Source organism: Primulina tabacum, chromosome 14 (genome assembly GCF_025594145.1).
Source record: "Primulina tabacum isolate GXHZ01 chromosome 14, ASM2559414v2, whole genome shotgun sequence".
In the NCBI taxonomy this organism is placed as follows: Eukaryota; Viridiplantae; Streptophyta; class Magnoliopsida; order Lamiales; family Gesneriaceae; genus Primulina; species Primulina tabacum.
Window position 1 is genome coordinate 37,826,983 of NC_134563.1, and position 8,392 is coordinate 37,835,374.

The 8,392-nt window shown below is 36.2% G+C and overlaps 1 pseudogene; it reads right to left on the bottom strand.

Moving 5' to 3' along the window:
- Positions 1–1,133: 1,133 nt before the first annotated feature.
- Positions 1,134–3,442, bottom strand: LOC142524021 (uncharacterized; annotated as a pseudogene).
- Positions 3,443–8,392: the final 4,950 nt, after the last annotated feature.

Genomic DNA, 8,392 nt, shown 5'->3' on the forward strand with positions numbered 1-8,392 from the left:
TAGAAATTGAAACTATAAATAAAGCTATATAACCCCTCTCACACCTATATGTGGCAATGTCCTAAATGACACAAAAAGTAGATGCACAACGCAGACAGTAAAAACGCAAGGTAAGTTAGAGAATTCCCCTGATTTTTTTTGGGCATCATAGAGAAAATTGTTTTATTGCTGTGGTGGTGGAGGTGTGATGGAAGGATTGTAAGCCGACCCCGACATATGCGATGCATGAGAACCAACCCGACTCATTATATCAACAAATTCTACTACTCCACACGATTCTCCCACAACAAACAACAGACACGGGTCACAAGCACAAATTCAGCGAGTAATAATAGGCGCACACAATGATATCCAATTGATAGTGAAACGAATAATTAAACCAAACACCGTGTAAACACCGATAATCGAAATATGAGAGGGGTAGGAAAGAAATCACCTAGAGTGGTGCGACTGACTTGCCTGCGAACAGGTGGACGAGCGGGAAGATGGCCGTGCGAAGGTGGGCTGGAGCGAAGATGAGATCTGTGCACCGTGCACAGTTGTGAAGAACTGAGATATGGAGGTCGACGGAGAGGAAGAAGCCTACGAGAAATTTCGGAAGGAGAAACGAAAATCGGGGGATGAAAGGGGAAACACTATGGTTGATGCTTCAATTTTTTTAATTCACTTTCTATTTGAAAACCTTTTTGTATTGTTTGATATCAGAAGAGATATTTGGGTAGGGCGTGATCACGCCTTAGCCGAAAACATCTTCTGTGTTTTGGTCCTTTTTTTCAATTAAAAATAAAAAAATAGGATGTGTTCGGGCAAGGCGTGATCACGCTTTGTCGAAAAACATCTACTGTGATGGGGCTACATAGGAAGTATACGAATAAGACATGATCATGCCTTATTAAAATACTTCATCTGCGTGTAGGACCATTTTTTTTACTACACCAGAAGGAGTTTTCTTTTAAGGCGTGATCACGCCTTATAAAAAGATTTCTTCTGTCCAAAAGTAACAAAAACTTAAAAAATTCCTAGAACAAAAATTTTGGTTGCCTCCTAAAAGCGCAATTTTTTTAAGTCGTTATGCTCGACATTCATTCTTTCTTGTTGCTCATGGTGGTTCATAGATATTCACTTCGTCCACTTTATTCTGCATTGAATATTTTATAGCAAATTTCAGCAAATGCTTGTTTTTTTTGAATTTCTTGGAAGTCTCTATCCCTTGGATATTTCCTACCTTTTATGAGTACATGCTTGGGTCGATCTAGAGGAAGTTTTCGAGCAATTTTAGATGTCTGCGAATCAGAGAGAGAAATTATAGTATTAGAATTCTCAACAGTTCTTTCAATAATCTCTTCTAAATCATTCTTATCAACAATTTTTGAATTTTCTTGTGACAAGTGATCAGCGACATCAAGAGTATTAATAATGCTTTCACTAACATGATATTTCATTGTATCATAAATATTATACTTAGCAATCTCACCATCAAATTCCATAGTAAGGGTACCACTATTAACATTTATGACAGACTTTAAAGTTTTCAAAAATGGTCTTCCTAGCAAAATTTGACTGTTTAAATCATCATTTTCCATGTCAAGCACATAAAAGTTAGCAGGAAAAACCAAATTTTCAACTTTCATAAGAACATCTTCAATTATACCTCTAGGATAAACAGTGGACCTATCAGCCAATTGAATCACAATGCCGATTTCAGTAAGAGAGCCAAGTTCCAAATAATTATAAACAGAATCAGGCATGACATTGATAGAAACACCCAAATCCAACATAGCATTTTCAAGTCTAGTATCGCCAATAGTACAAGGGATAAAAAACATACCTGTATCACCGCATTTGATAGGAATAGTTTTTTGAATAAAAGCAGAAACATGTTCTCCTACCTTTTCTCTTTTACAGTCCTTCAACTTATTTCCCTTTTGTGTAGTACACAATTATTTTAAAAAGCACAACGAGGTACTGGTTTAATAGCATCTAATGAAGGAAAATTTACCTCGCCTCTACGAAAGTGTTATTCAACTCCTTAATACTTTCACATTTCCTATTCAATGCAAGAGGGAATGTGGGAATATGTTTATACTCAAATAGAGGAGAAAACTTACCTTTCGGAGCATCATCTTGATTGATTATTTTATCCTCAACTTTTATCTCATTTTCTTCCTTTTGCTTGGCTGATGCTTGTACCCCAATTTCTTGAACCTTTAATTCTTTATAATTTCTCAAAGTAATTGCACTCACATTCTCTCTTGGATTCACCACTGTCTGAGGAGGTAGATTGCCTAAATTTTGTGCTTCCAACTTGTGAATTGCGGTTGCCAACTGTCCCACTTGAGTGCTCAAATTCTGAATGCTAGTCCTCATTTCCTGTTGAAATTTTTGAGTGTTCCGAGCTAAGGCCTTCACAATTTCATCTAGGGACATACATGAGTTAGAGGCTTGCGCATGTGATGGATGTTTGTGATAATTTTGTTGTGGATATTCCTCTTGACCTCCTTGATTCCTACAGCTGAAATTCAGGTGATCTTTCCATCCTGGATTGAAGCTATTATAATATGGATCATATCGGCGCTGAGGTTGTCCAGGAAATCCTTCGATTGCATTAACTTGTTGTGTTGGATCTTCTTGTAATGTAGGGCACATGTCCGTCGAATGTCCAACAATCTCACATATACCACAAGCTTTGGCATGTTGTACCTGTCCTACAACCAACTTTTTCAAAAGGGATGTCAAAGAATCTAAATTTTGATCGATAGGGTTAGCGCTTATCTCATTAACTTGTCGTGTAGGGTTATCTAGCCTAGTCCCAAACTGTTGTGCATTGGCAGCCATGTTGGAGATTAGAGCTCGTGCCTCTTGAGGTGTTTTGTTTACTAATGCACCTCCACTTGCAACGTCAATCATGTTCCTATCGAAAAGTAAGAGACCCTCGTAGAAATATTGGACTAGGAGTTGTTCTGGAATCTGATGTTGAGGACAACTGGCACATAATTTCTTAAATCTCTCCCAATATTCATATAAAGTCTCCTCTTGTAGCTGTCTAATCCTACAAATGTCCTTCCGGATATTTGCTGCGCGTGAAGCTGGGAAGAACTTCTCCAAAAATTGTTGTTTCATATTGTCCCAAGTCGTAATCGTCCCAGAGGGCAAGTAATAGAGCCAATCCTTAGCTTTGTCGGCTAAAGAATGGAAAAGCTCGCAGTAAGATTTGCTCCTCGGTAATACTTTGTGGTTTCATGGCTGTGCACACAATATCAAACTCTTTCAGATGTTTGTGAGGATATTCACCTGCAAGACAACAGAAAGTAGGAAATAAATGAATCAAACCCGATTTTAATTCAAAAGTAGCTTCAGTAGTAGGGAATTGAATGCATAATGGCTCCTGAATAACATTAGGATTGGTTAACTCCCTGATGGTTCTTTGAACTGGTTCTGCCATTAATTTTTCTTCACTCTCACTTCTTTCAATGTTAAGATCAAGATCGGATTCTCATTTAGTGTTAGTTGACTCCAATGCTACGTTTAAACCAGGAGATGATGATGATGATGGTTGTTTCCCCGTAGCCTTGCTTCTTTTCTCAATCTTTTAGCTGTCTTCTCGATTTTTGGATTATATTCGAGTTCACCTGTACGAGAAGAACGAGGCATAAAAGAAAATAAAATAACTAAACTCAAAAGAAACTAACCTTGCACTGTTCCTCGACAACGGCGTCAAAATTTGGTGTGCTGTCGTTGTGCCATCAAATTTAAATTCCTACTCTTTAAAATAAAATTAGTGTAATGGTGAGCAAGGTCGAATCCACAGAGAACAGAGGATGATTTCTTTCGAGCAAAATGCAAGTAAAAAGGGGGATTTTTTGTATATGAATTAAAAAGTACTAAACTAGATTTATCCGAGAAAAGAAAACAATAAACTAAAATGATAATTAATCAACTATGATAAAAATGAAGAATTTAATATGAGAAAGATATGATTTAAGGGAGTTCTACTATTTAATCATATAACTGTTCATCGGCTAACAAATAATTTATTCAAGTTGTTCTAAGCAGTTAACCTTAGAATTATAAGGATAGCCGCTAAAATCCTTGTGTTTTTCTAATTTAATTGACCAAACCCAACATCCAGTCAAAACTTATCAATAATTAACTGAGCATAATAGCGTTCCATATTAATTAAAAATATCATTTCGTTATGTGAAAACAGTTAATCCTAAAATCTAACAACCAAGATAGCTGCAATTGATAGATCGAATTTTGTTGATTTATTTAGATTAAATATATTATGATAGCACAACACATTAATCTATGCTACTCATATATCAATCGTTCATGACAATTACAGATTAATGAATTCATGGATAATAATAGAAAATTATATATCAAATTAAATTGTCAGATTAATTGATATATAATATTCATAGAATTAAATCATAAACCGACAAATACTTGGAATAACAAGCACATTAAATACAAGAACGAGTACCACACAGTGATAAATTAAACAGTGATAACAACCCTTAAACCAGACTAGAAAATTAACCAAGCATGGCTCGGTTAACAATCTCCATAAAAAATAAATAAAGATATGAAAAATACTAGAATCGTGGAGAAAAATTGAGAACAAATCTTGCGCCCCTTTTTTTTCTTCTCTCTGCGTGAATTGTTGGAGAGGTTGGAGAAAAATCTGATTGTGCCGCCTCCTCTTGTTACGTGAATAGAGTAAGGAAGAAAAGGAAATAATTTTTGGGGCAAAAAAAAATATAAAAGCCCAATAAAATAAAATAAAATAAAAACTAATCACTAAAATCTAAAAGATATTAAGAAATATCTACGAAGAATATATAGTTTTTTTATGGAAAAACTCTATCTTCTATTTATTCTTTGATATGAAAATTCCTCAATTCTCACTAGATAGCCGAGGAGTAGCCACAAGGCGTGATCACGCTTTGTTCAAAAACCACTTCTGAATTTTTTCTGCTCCACATCTTAGACTAAGATCATATCGGCAACTTTAATTGTAATATAAAATCATCATTTTTAGCCTAGATTTATCACAAGAGCAGAAAACTTCCTTCTACAATAAAATCACACAAAAATGTGTCAATTAAGCACGTTGATAGTGATAAAAATGAGAGATACGACAATAAAAATGCAAACTATTATGAGCCTATCAACTCTCATTAATAACTCCGTGATATCTATCCTTATTTATGTTGATGATATACTTATTACTGGAAGTGATCTATGTCAAGTTAAAAAATTGATTCAGAAATTGAATGGTCAATTTGAGCTGCGTGATTTGGGTCCTTTATCTTATTTCTTGGGGATTGAGTGTCTCAGCCTTCTACAAATGTTTTTTTTCTTAAACAGACAACATACATTAGAGAGCTGCTGATGAAAAGAAAAATAGATCATGCTAAGCCAATACCAACTTCGACGAGTTCCGGTCTCAAACTATCTTCTCATGGTGATGATTTCTTTGAAGATGCTACGCTTTATAGAAGCACAGTGGGTGCCTTACAATATTTAACCATTACACGACCCGACATTGCTTGCAATGTTAACAAGGCGTGTCAATTCATGCACACTCCTTTACACTCACATTGGAAAGCAGTTAAACGTATCTCGAGGTTTTTAAATGGCACACTTGAGTATGGTATTAAGTTGTATGCTCCTTTTTGTCTTGGCTTGTATGGTTATTGTGACAGAGATTGAGGTAGCGATCCCGATGATCGGCATTCCATGTCTGGCTTTTGTTGGTTTTTGGGTAATTCTCTTATTAGTTGGAGTTCAAAGAAGCTACAGGTTGTTGCTAGATCCAGTACAGAGGCATAATTTCGAAGCATGGCAAATGCAAATTCTGAGTTGATCTGGATTCAGTCACCTCTCAAAGAGTTGTGTGTTCCTCTATCTAGTACCCCGATCCTATGGTATGATAACATTAGTGCAATTGCATTAAATGCCAATCCTATTCTACATTCCATACCAAACACGTGGAACTTGATCTTTACTTCGTCCATGAAAAAGTTTTGTCTTAAGTCTTTTCTGTGCAACATGTTCCATCTTTGGATCAAGCAGTTGATGTATTGACTAAACCATTGTCTACTTTTTGGTTTCAATGTTACAGAACCAAGATTCACGTTGAAATTCTTCCCACGTTGTGCTTGCATGGGAAAATTAAAGATAATACTAAAAAATCAGCAACCCAATGTGCACATGAGGGAGTGTGATTCAATTTGTCAATTTTGTGAATTACTTAGGATATTTTCAACTGTGTAACAAAAGCTATTCCAGTGTCGTTATTTCATTCGTTCCTTTTGTGTATATATACTTGTAACTGTAATCATCGGGAAATCAATGAAAACTGAGAACAACAAAATTGATAGTGGTTTTTACCAGCATAATATGAGGATTGAACAATAAAAAAATTCAGAAAATGGAGTTTGATTGAAGAACTCAACCAAAATATGGCCTTCCATCGATGATATATGCGAGCGGAGAGCATTCCAGTAAAATTGTACAAGAGTTATATATAACGATTGTTGTTATCTAATAATCGACTAATAACCGAGTGAACTAACTTTTAACTAACTAAACTAAACTATAAATTGAATTAAGCCATATTACATAATAAATAAAAATGCTAATACATGCATATCAAAGATTCAGTCTCAAACAAAAAACACACTACATCGAGAGATCAATATGCTGAAGTCGAGGGTTCAATACAGAAGAAAAGTGGTGGGCGTGAAAATGGTGTCTTGTTTTGAGGAATTGGGATTGACTGAAGAAGTCATAAGAGCTTTGGGAGAAATGGGGATTTCGTCACCAACTGAGATTCAATGTATTGGAATACCTGCGGTGTTGAAAGGGGATAGTGTGGTTTTGGGGTCGCGCATTGGATCTGGCAAGACGTTGGCTTATCTTTTGCCTCTTATCCAGGTTCCATTTTTCATGAATCAATGTTATTGTTACTTTCTTTCATATACTCACCGTAATATATTCATCGCTAATGCAAAGCTTAGTTGAATGATAAATTTTTTTAATCAGCTGCTCGTGTACAGAAGGTGTCAACCGTCAAGTTTTGATATTTTTTCAGCATTTTTTTATGTGTTCAACGAGTTCTTTTTATGGGGAAATGAGGTCATTGGGTGTGATTTTCTCATGCTATTTTTTAACTAATGATTTAATTTAAGTGTTTATTGTCGCAAAATGGTTAACATCATCATATGCTTGATTTCGTAGATCTTGGGTTCAAGCTTCCTTAAATTGTCGAATGACTTTTTGTGTCCAATTTTGATCCTACTTCCCGTATTAATTTTTCTTCGTGTTGTCCTTTAGTTACACTTGGCGTTGAACTTTGACGCTATTTTTTTTGCTTGGGTAAATTGACGACACCCAGAACCATATGAATCATTATCTTGATCTTGTAGTTGATGAGAAGGGATGAGGCATTCATTACATGGTATGTTGAACTTCTTCCCAATCGACATCTGGCTTGTATTCTGCCTAGAAAGAGAACTTTGTGAGCATATTAGTTTTTGTACATCTCTTAATGGACTTGAACACAACCTTTTATTAAATTCAAGCTCGTGTTGCTAGGTGTTTCGTGTGACGAAGTACATCAGTCACCACGCAAGATTCATGTCAACAATGATAAGTGGGGACGGTCGTTTAAGACCCCAAGAAGACTCTTTGAGCTGCCCAATTTACATAAGATAGAGTTATTCAGCAAATAGAAGAGGGGAATATGGTTTACAGTGATATCAGATACTTGGTAATTGATACTCCGGAAGGGTTCGGATCATGGATAAACCGGGATGGTAAATAGATAATCTAGATTAGGGTAAGCCTACAGAAGGGGCTCATGAATAGCCGGGTATGAGAGTGCCCCGAGACATCATTGGCCGGGTAAACAGAGGCCCGAGCTCTCGGGCAAATTCTCAGATGACGACTCTCTACCCGGGATGCTTCGGTAATAGCACTACACTCGAGTGCGAAAGAAGATAATATCTTATCTCGATAAGCGTACCTGACAAAATCTTGTTGATTTGACATAAGGAAAACGTCAAGACGGCATGACAACAAGTAGGTGGCGACGACAAGTGGTAATTAGGCACTGAAAACAAGGAAAATTCGTCATTTTCCTTTCTATAAATAGCATGTTTGCTTTAAATTTATTCCGTTGACATATCTTGACATATATTCACACATATATACACAAGTAGCATTTATTTCTCCACACTAATTTTATTCAACTTGCTGACTTAAGCATCAGAGTGGCCACGTCAGACACCCCTCCGGCGCCCACTCACGCGTTCGTTTTCTTGTGTTCAGGAAATCATACAGCTCATTTTCTCTTCATCATCTTCACATCAGGATTCGGTGG